Source organism: Rhinatrema bivittatum, chromosome 11, assembly GCF_901001135.1.
Source record: "Rhinatrema bivittatum chromosome 11, aRhiBiv1.1, whole genome shotgun sequence".
NCBI classification, from domain to species: Eukaryota; Metazoa; Chordata; class Amphibia; order Gymnophiona; family Rhinatrematidae; genus Rhinatrema; species Rhinatrema bivittatum.
The window spans coordinates 28,617,129-28,628,119 of NC_042625.1; positions in this window are offsets into that span (position 1 = coordinate 28,617,129).

The following is a 10,991-nucleotide window of genomic DNA, read 5'->3' on the forward strand; positions in this document are numbered from 1 at the left end:
CTATTATACCATGGAAGGATACAGAGGCATTATGATATTCTCTGGTTTTATTCTCCATTCCTTTCCTAATAATTTCAAGTATTCAATTTGCTTTCTTGGCCACTGGGCAGAGGGTTTCAACATATTATCCATGATGATGCCTAGATCTTTTTCCTGGGTGGTGACTGCCAATGTAGAACCTTGCATCATGTAGCTATAATTTGGGTTCCTCTTCTCTATGTTCATTACTTTGCACTTGTCCACCAAATACCATCTGCGATTTGGATGCCCAGTCTCGCAAGGTCCTCTTGCAATTTCTTGGAATCCTCTTATGATTTAACAACTTTGAATAATTTTGTTTCATCAGAAAATTTGACCATCTCTGGGGAGACCAAGATGGCCGCTCTCTAGAGTGCACGCTGAGATGCTCTCTGCATGAATATCTCTGTTTTTTCTTTTTCCACTTTCGGTAATGCCGCATATTAAGAGAAAGGCAAGATTGAGGGAAGTCTCTACTTCTCTCCTTTACCTGAACTTCGGCAACAGCAGATAGACCCGTTCTTTGCATCTCCCCTACATACACCGGAGGATAGGGCTGCAGTGGAGGTCGGCAGTGAGCAAACGCCGGCTCATATGGCCAAGGAAACACCTTTGAACCCTGGTGCCCTGACTATACCCTTGCCGCCATCTGCCACATTTGGTGATACTTCGGGGAATTTGTTACCATCCCTGATAAAAGGAATATCCAACTAAGAAAAAATTTCTGCTCTGAGAAGGGATGCCATTTTGGCACTACCTTTGGAGAATCTCTGTTTAAGAGATTCCACGGGCTCTCTGGAAAATCTGCAAATTTGTGGCGATGAGCTGGGCGATGGGAACCCCTCAGAAGGAAGAGAAGGTGACTCTAAGGTGCATTTGATTCTTCAGCCCTCATTGGTTCGAACATCGGTAATTACTTTAGATTCAATATGGAATGCATTAACTTCTTTGGAAAAGGCTATTCGTTTCTTACTACAAGTTATGAAAGAGAATACTACTAAGACTATGAGAATGGAATCCCAAATAATATCTGCTGACACTAAGTTGAGAGCTTTAGATACAAGAATGTCCTCTATGGAAGCGGTTCAAGCCAAGTTGGTTCAATCGGATACCGTTTATTCTAAGTTGGAAAATCTAGAAAACACACTAAGAAATTTAAATTTGAGGGTCTTGAACTTTCCTTATTTGAAATTGGTTTCTCCTCAGGACCTTTTTAGTAACTATCTTACACAAATTCTCAAATTTCCTAAAGAAGCCATCCTGGCGATTAGAAAAATTTACTACTTGGCATCATCCTTAAATGCAGCTTCTAGTGATCAGTTACAAGATGTTTCCTCAAATATTGCGGCTATTCTAGAACTCTCTCATGAAACGGATATACTGACAAGAGAGACTTTGTTAGTAACTTTTGCATTTCCATCAGAAAGAAATTTGGTATTAAGATTTTTCTTTCGAAATCAAGCACAGCTGTTCCATGGTCAGAGGATCTGGATGTACCCAGACATAACAAGAATCACCCAGCAGTGACGAAAGAAGGTTTTCGCAATGAAAACAGAAGTTGTATCACTTGGCGCTAGATTTTCTTTGAAATTCCCGTGTAAATGTTTAATCAACTACCAGAACTCAAACTATTTGTTTCTTGAGCCATCTCAATTACGCATATTTTTGGACTCACACTCCTAATTTGCCTTCTGAGGGTCGTCTGGCATAAAATATTTGTAGGGCATGTCTAGCAAGCAATTATTTTAGTAAGTTTTTCCTTGATCTTCGCTCCATATTTTCCCTTTGTCTCCCCCTTTTTCCTTATGATATATGGAGATACTGTCATTGTTTCTACTTAATAATTTGGTATGTTTCTTGTGATATGTAAGTTCTATAGTAACGGTATCTCACTTTCTGATACAAGTTGATTTTTGTATTTAAAGGGAAATTCAAATAAAAAAAAAAAAAAAAAGAAAATGTGACCATCTCACTCATTATTTCCATCTCTAGGACATTTATAAATTTGTTCAATAGCAGCAGTCCCAGTACACATTCCCTGGGCACTCCAAAAAGAAAACTGACCATGTAGCCCTATTCTCTGTTTTCTGTCTTTTAAGCAGTTCTCACTCCTTTCCCATGACTTTCCTCAAGTCTCTTCGCCTGCTGATCTTGCAGTGAACATCAGTGGGCCACAAGGGGAGACCGGGCCACTTACAGCGAAGATCAGCAGGCCCAGCATGAGAGGCAAGAAAGCTTGTGAGAGAGAGGGCGCTTGTGTGAGGGAGTATGTATGTAGTAAGAGATTGGGAGCCTGTGGGGGGGGGGGAAGGAGGGAGAGAGTGTGCGTGAGAGAGCTGTGTGTGAGAGAGGGAGCTTGTGTGAGGGAGTATGTATGTAGTAAGAGATTGGGAGCCTGTGTTGGGAGGGTGTGTGGGGGGGGGGGGGAAGAGAGTGTGCGTGAGAGAGCTGTGTGTGAGAGAGGGTCAGAGGGACACTGTGTGAGAGGGATCAAACTCTGGGGGTGGGTGGTTGTGGGTTAGAAATAGAGTGGAAGGGATGGAGGGGGAAGGGAGAGATAGTGAAGAATGGAGGAGTTGGGGGCTTGAGAAGACAGAGTGAAAGAGATCTGGTCAGAGGAGTAGGGGAGAGGGTGGGACACTCTTCCAGTGCACTTCTAGGGGAATTCTGCTCTAAATATTTCAAATTCTGCATCTTTGAGTAATAACTTTTCTGCATTGCATTTTACATTCATTACTCAAAAATTGTGATGTATATTGTTATTGCAGAATTTTGCAGAATTTCAAATTTTGTGTGCAGGATTCCCCCAGAAGTCATTGTTACTGTGTTGCTAATTTTGTTAGCTTCCCTAATTTCTGTTTGATTTTCATCATCTGTTCATTCTGCTCAGGTGGACGGTAGTACGCTCCCAATGCTATTTTATTCCCCTTCTCACATGGAATTTCTATCCATAAGGATATCACACTACATTTTGGATCTTGCAGAACTTTTATCCTGTTTGACTCTAACTTATAGCACCACATCTTCCCCAATTTGAACCATCCTATCATTGTGATATAATTTGTATCCTGATTTCAGTATGTCCCATTGGTTATCCTCTTGTCACCAAGTCTCTGAGATGCCAATTATATCTACCTCTTCATGCAGTGCTATCCACTCTAATTCTCCCATCTTATTTTAGACTTCTAGCATTTGCATACAGACATTTCAAGGTTTGCTTTTTGTTTGGATCAACAATCTGCTTATCAGTTGAGAGGGTTAAATTGGGATCTTGTTGCTTTGTCTGCTTTTTACTTAAAGGCCGCTGGGTTATTTTAGCATTTATCAGGATGCCCTAACATCCCTGTTTTAGTATCCTTCAAAGATACATCATTCTGAGCCTTGTTCTTCTGAGTGACTGTCTGCTTTCCCCCATCATCCAGTTTCAAAGCTGCTCTCTCTCCTTTTTAAAAGTTAGTGCCAGCAGCCTGGTTCCACACTGGTTAGGGTGGATCCCATCCCGTCAAAATAGGCTCCCCCTTCCCCAGAATGTTCCCCAGTTCCTAAAAACTCTAAAAACCTCTTTCCTGCACCATCGTCTCAGCCACACATTGAAACTCTGGAGCTCTGCCTGCCTCTGGTGTCCTGTGCATGGAACAGGGAGCATTTCTGAGAATGCAGCCCTGGAGGTTTTGGATTTCAGTTTCCTACCTAAAAGCCTAAATTTAGCCTCCAGAACCTCCCTCTTACACCTTACTGTGTCATTGGTACCCACATGTACAATGACAGTCGGCCCCTCCCCAGCACCCAAAATCTTATCTAGATGGTGCATGAGGTCTGCAACCTTTGCACCAGGTAGGCATGTTATCAAACGATCCTCATGCCCAACAGCCATCCAGCTATCTACATTTCTAATGATAGAATCACCCAATATAACGGCCGTCCTATCCTTTCTCTCCTGGGCATATGGCACTGGAGATGCATCCTTGCTGCGAGAGGATAAGGCATCACCTGGAGGGCAGATCCTAGCTACAGGATCACTTCCTGCCACACCGATGTGATGGTCTCCTGACAGGGGACCTCGCTCCTCCATCCTCCAAACTGCTTGACTGAAGTTGGGACCACTCTACTATGCTCCTGAAGGTCTCCTCTATCTACCGCTCTGTCTGCCTCAGCTCCTCCAGGTCTGCCACTCTGGCCTCCAGACAGCAAACTCATTCTCTGATAGCTCTTTGCACCAGGTGCACACATACAACACCCCATCAACATGTAGACAGTCATACATGTGGCACTCGATACAAAAGACTGGATAGCCCCCCCCCAACTCACAGTGTGTCTTAGAGAGGGAGAGGGGATTGGCTGCAGTGGCATGTGTGTGTTTATATTGGAGAGGGTACCAGGAATGTATGGGTGAGAGAGGATACCAGGTATGGGGGCTGGAAGGGAGGGAAAGAGGACTGAGGATAAGGAGGTGAAGATGTGAGGGGGGGAGGAGGACTGGAGCTGAGAAAGGGAAGGGACACCTTCCACCTGAATCTGGATCCTTCCCTGAATTTTTTATTCTGTTAAAGTCTTGATACAAGAATAACCCAAAAGTCATTGTTATGGAAGTATTGTTGCAAGAAAGATATTATTTGAAATTCAGATGTAGTTAAACAAGAATTCCTTGATGGTCAGGACACAGTTTGGAATTTTAGAAAGTTGCGACACATTTTATTAGACTAACATAAAAATGTTGTAGTGCATGTTAGGAAGAATTGAAGACCTGAGGAAAATGTGAATCTTTAACCCAGGGAGCACATTTACTGAGAGCTTCCTCAAAAGTAAAGTGAACATTCTATTTAGCCTCCGGTATATTTTACTTATAGAATGCCATTAATGTACATGGCACTGTACAAAATAAGACAGCAGAGCTCTGTGTCAACATGTGCGTCCACATCTAAAAATTCTTCAGAAGGGAGTTTTGGTGAAAGAAAAAAGGGAGAATATTTTCCTCTCTCATGGAATTGCCTTGCAGGAAATGGTGAGAATCTGGAACAGATGATAACCCCATTATCCAAAATGGAAGGACTCTTCCTGCTAAGGTGGGAGTGGGGTCAGCACTGCACTAATGAGTAAATAATTCAAGGGAGCCCCTCAACTACTAGCAGAAGGGCCACAAAGAGCAAAAGTTCATCCCCCATTGTTGAAGAACATGGCTAAGGCCAAATAGTCCCAGATACTGTGCAAAGCAGCAGGTACTAAGTAAAATCTCCACTTGCCTGCTTTGTGGCTCCTATGCTTCTTTTGATCTTGCGTGGCGGTCGAAGCAGTCTCTCTCTTTATCCTTAAAGATTCATTGATGCAACGGGTTGGGTAAAGGCAGGACTTGCTCAACGTGTCAGTGTTGACCTGAATACCCCAGTTTAGGGTCTCCAATCTTCTCTGCCTCCAGCTTAAAAACCTCTTTAATGACTCAGCCCCTAAGCATTTTCACTTCTCTTCAGCCAGGAATAAAGTCTGTTTTGCCTCCTACGTTGCTACACAGTTTTGTTCTAACTATTCATCTAGTCTCCAATCAGCATCTTTGAGGGAAAAAATGACGGTTAACGTTTCGCTGCCCTGTTTATCTTCAGAGTTAAGTAAGTTATCAGTAGCTGCCAGTGTGGCCTTCTCAAAAAGATTAAGGGTGTGAAACCCTCCAACAGTACTGATACAGATATTGATATCCATGCTAGGTTAAGACTGAATCAACGCATTGAATACTTTGCATTATTGGTATTAAGTGTATGCTAAGGTTTGTGTGAGAGTTTCATGCTCTGCGTTGGATGAGTTTCCCGTTTGTTATGGAGGTTGTTCGGTTTTTTTCATCACAATTGTAAACATTTTAACATCCTTTTTAAATTCATCATATCCAAACAGTTAACTCACTATCTGTAAGTATTTGGAGTTGGTCAGACTAACGTGACGTACGATGCAAGTGGAGACTCGCGTCTGCTTGTATATGGGGGTCATGGGCATTATTACCTGTACATTCTACCTAGTGAGTTCTGTCTTTTGCTAGTTCTGTTCATGGACATAGCACCGTGTTCGCCAAGTCCAGAGCTGCAGGAACTAGGCGGTTCAGCCCAGTGAGGCTTGAGTCAGAAGTCTTATCTTAAAAAGAATTAGAATTTCAAGGCAAAGATGTGAAACTCTTAAATAGCATCTAATGCTTTCTGTTATGTTAGCAGCCCCATCTGAAGGCAGTAATATATATCCCAAGTGTCTTGGCTCCAGGTCAGTGATTACAGCTGCAAGGCTCTTATTCCGTTCCTGGAGCTAGTAGGTGGCTTTTATTTTGTCTGGTTCAGAAATCCGATGGCTGTAGAAGAAGATGGAACTGCACCTCAGTGTCTTGAGAACTGGGGCCTGGTTGCGTGTCTGTGTTTGTGTGTATGTGTGTGCGTGTTTTTAAATGTTTATTACAATGGCAGTAATTCATGCCCAGAGAGGTTATTAAAAATATTCATTAACTCTCTGTAACTTTGTATACATGTTCTAGTTACGTTAAAATTGAAGAAAAAGATTGTTAAATTAATTTTAAAAATCTGACAAGATGATAAATAGATTCATTGCCTGTCATTGCTTCATTAAATCTTTCGGATGAAGGCAGCACAAGTAAAAACCCCAAGAGGAGATGCAGATTAGTCCCTGCACTAATCTCTGAGTACAGTTCCACACCCCCCCCCCCCCCCAAAGAAACCCATTTTGCTCTTATCTTCAGATAGAGGAAGAATCTGCAGGAAAGTGCTGCATCTTCCTGTTGTTTAGCTTGCAGGGTGATTGTTTGCCTTACTTTTTGCAATTCAGGCAAGGAACAACAATCCTTCCATAGTCAGATAATTTCTTTTTAAACATAAACATCAGAATATTTCTATCTATCTATATATACACATGTGACATGATATGAAATATGTAAAGTTCCATTGCAATATCAGTTCATTCTGCTTTAGAATATTAAAATGTGCTTTTTTTTTTTTTTTTTTCAAACTAGGAGGTTTAATGTTGTGGTTTGATAATAGTCATAACATCAGCGGATCCCTAAAGGGGTCAGATGCCAGGTACTAAATGCCCATATTGTGCTGGTCCTCAATTTCAACCAAGAAGGCACAGACCTTGGCTCATGGCTCAGGCTTTACCCTTGGTATTAGTCAAGAGACTTGAGCATCACCTTTAGTGGAAAACTTAGGAGGGTGTTTTCTTTCAGAAAAAGAAGGCTCATAGTAAAACTTAAGTCCAGGCCTGGATTTATACACAGGCCTACTAGGCCTGTGCCTAGGCAGCAGAGATCCAGGGCCGGCAAAGTTACCGCCTGCCAAGCCAGTTCCCGTCCAGACCTCCAGTCCCATTTCTCCCCGGTGGATTCTTCATTCTCCTTGCCCGCGGACCTCTGATTTCATTCTCTTTCCCTGTCTCCACGGATCTCCAGTGTCCGATTCCTGTTGCTGTCGTTACCATGAACATTAGGGCTTCAGAAGTGCTCCAAACAGAAGGCAGTGATCCTGGGGACTGAGAGGCCTCTCATTCCCCCCTACCTTGCCCTCACGGCTTCTGTGCGGGGAAGGTGTGAGGGGAGGTCTCTGAGTGCGGGATAAACTGACTCACTCCCTGCGCTCGCCATCTTCTGTTCTGAGAGCAGCTGGAGCCCTGAGGTTTGTGGTGTAGCTAAGAGATGGGGATCAAACATCGGAGGTGCACTGTGGGAGGCAGCAGGGAGAATAATATTGAAGGCTTGTGAGGGGAAAAAATGGAGGAGAGGGAGTTAAAACTGTCTCCTTATATTAAAAGTCCTGATGTCTGGTTAGACTTAAGCTTTATTTCCAACATTATATCAAAAACACCAAGAAGTCTGGTTTTTGTTTTTCTTCTTTCAAGTTAAGGGTTCGACGTGGCCTCAAACCGCTCCTTAGCTCTGATGATTTCCGTTCAGTGGTCCAGGCCCTGATCTTGTCTCTTCTAGAGACTTCTGCATTCAGGGGAGGTTCTCTAAGGAGGCAGGGTGAGGCGGCGGAATTGCCCCCTGAAATCTTCCTGCCACAACTGCCTCACCCTTCCTTCATTCAGGCAGGAAAACCTGCAGTGCTGGTGGTGTGGATTTAAAGAGAAGACAGACCGCCAGCGTCCAAAAGAAGAGAAGGGAGGCCAGTGCCGGCCAAAGAAAGGGTACCAGGAATGTATGGGTGAGAGAGGATACCAGGTATGGGGGCTGGAAGGGAGGGAAAGAGGACTGAGGATAAGGAGGTGAAGATGTGAGGGGGGAGGAGGACTGGAGCTGAGAAAGGGAAGGGACACCTTCCACCTGAATCTGGATCCTTCCCTGAATTTTTGATTCTGTTAAAGTCTTGATACAAGAATAACCAAAAAATCATTGTTATGGAAGTATTGTTGCAAGAAAGATATTATTTGAAATTCAAATGTAGTTAAACAAGAATTCCTTGATGGTCAGGACACAGTTTGGAATTTTAGAAAGTTGCGACACATTTTATTAGACTAACATAAAAATGTTGTAGTGCATGTTAGGAAGAACTGAAGACCTGAGGAAAATGTGAATCTTTAACCCAGGGAGCACATTTACTGAGAACTTCCTCAAAAGTAAAGTGAACATTCTATTTAGCCTACGGTATATTTTACTTAGAGAATGCCATTAATGTACATGGCACTGTACAAAATAAGACAGCAGAGCTCTGTGTCAACATGTGCGTCCACATCTAAAAATTCTTCAGAAGGGAGTTTTGGTGAAAGAAAAAAGGGAGGATATTTTCCTCTCTCATGGAATTGCCTTGCAGGAAATGGTGAGAATCTGGAACAGACGATAACCCCATTATCCAAAATGGAAGGACTCTTCCTGCTAAGGTGGGAGTGGGGTCAGCACTGCACTAATGAGTAAATAATTCAAGGGAGCCCCTCGACTACTAGCAGAAGGGCCACAAAGAGCAAAAGTTCATCCCCCATTGTTGAAGAACATGGCTAAGGCCAAATAGTCCCAGATACCGTGCAAAGCGGCAGGTACTAAGCAAAATCTCCACTTGCCTGCTTTGTGGCTCCTACGCTTCTTTTGATCTTGCGTGGCAGTCGAAGCAGTCTTTCTCTTTATCCTTAAAGATTCATTGATGCAACGGGGCGGGTAAAGGCAGGACTTGCTCAACGTGTCAGTGTTGACCTGAATACCCTAAGGGGCAGCAGACTCCTAAATCCGTCTCTGGCTACACTGGCTTCCAATTCAAAGGCGCGTGAAATATAAGATTGCAGCCATGGTTCATAATCTTCTCCAGCTCCATTTTTTCCCCTGGACTAAAGCTCCTTTAAAAATATATACTCCAACCTGAAATTTGTGTTCCTTGAATCGTGGCATGTTGGAAATTCCCTCGCGCAAATTGGTTCAGTTGCACGGGATGAGAGAGGTCATCCTCAGTAGCAGCTCCCGAATTCTGGAAGTTGCTGCTTATACGTTTGCAGCTGGAGACTGCTGCCAAGAAGTTTAAAGCAGAATTGGAAACTTACCTCTTAAGGCTGGCATTTCTATAAACCAAGCTTTTATATCAGCAGTCTGTGATATATTCTACTTTGGTTTGCTATTAGTTTAGTTTTTTAGTATCTGCACTGTACTGTATTCATTTTATCTCTGATTTATTTATTGCATGTTTTAATAATTTTATTGGGTACGTAATTCTGTAAATCGCTCAGAGCCCCATGCACTGAACGATTCATATATTTTAATAAACTAATTAAAGCAATGCATTTGTTCTGTTCCTTGGCAGCAGGATGTACAGATTAGTTGCATCCACTTTCTGTTCTACTACAGATGGGCACTTTCACCATGCAACCAAGTAATACACGTGGCTCCCTCCTTTATGATGAAACGGTCAGCATGCTCTTGGAGCATAATACTGCGAAGGAGTATGCACAGGGTACATCTTAGGAAGAAAAAAAAGAGAGAGCAAACAATTGTGTAAATACTGGGGTGTGGTGAGGAGGTGGAGGGCATTGTCATATTTAGATATTTCCCTGCTCCTTCTTTTGTGGGAAGGCTTTCATTTTCTCTGCTGGCATTGGCGTAGAAGGAGACGTATTTCTAAAACACATAGAAGAAGCTGCAGTCTAAACTTGATGGCAGTCTGGATGATTACTTACTCCACCAAGCCAGAAACATGCAGCTGCCCCAAACCCGTCCTGGGGATCCCATAGCCAGCTGGGTCCTTCAGGATATGCACCGTGAATATGCATGAGATAATTTGCATAATCCAATGCGGGCATGTTTTATCTCATGCATATTAACTGCAGATATCCTGAAAAATCAAATGGGGGATTGGTGTAGTGCTTACAAATTACAGACATGAAAGCAGTGAAGAAGCAGTTGAACACTGTTTGACATGCCACACATAAAGTCATTATTTTGGTTCTCAGTTTTTGATTTTTTTTTATCATAAGCAGTTTTGTAAGTTCTAACATTATAATCTTGTATTTGGCCTGACAGAAAGACTCTATACATTAGATAAAAGAATGCTGAAATATAAGAAAAGAACATTTTTTTTATAGAAACAAGGCCGGTTTACATTCCATCTAATTGCAAGCTATAAAAAATGAATTTATAGGTGAGGCGAGAATGGTTAGCATGAAAGCCGAGGGCAAATTACCATATGTCCATTCAGATCATTTGTTTATAATAGCAAACCAATCATAGAAATTTTGACAATTGTTTAACCTAGCTTAGAGGTTGAAAATATACAACTGAATTTCTATATAACACTGTGATATCAGTAAAACCATTTGTGAGGGAGTTTGAGCTAGTGTCTTGCGTGCACTCGCCCTCTCCATAAGGTGGCTTATTATTTAATGTCTAAGATCTATATTACTTTATAGCATTTAATAAAACGTCGACAGCTAGTGGCTTTGAGCATTCTTATTTCCACTGGAACCACAACACGGGGTCCCCAGCACAGGTTTGGGAAGCGCTGACCTGCGAGAAGGACACA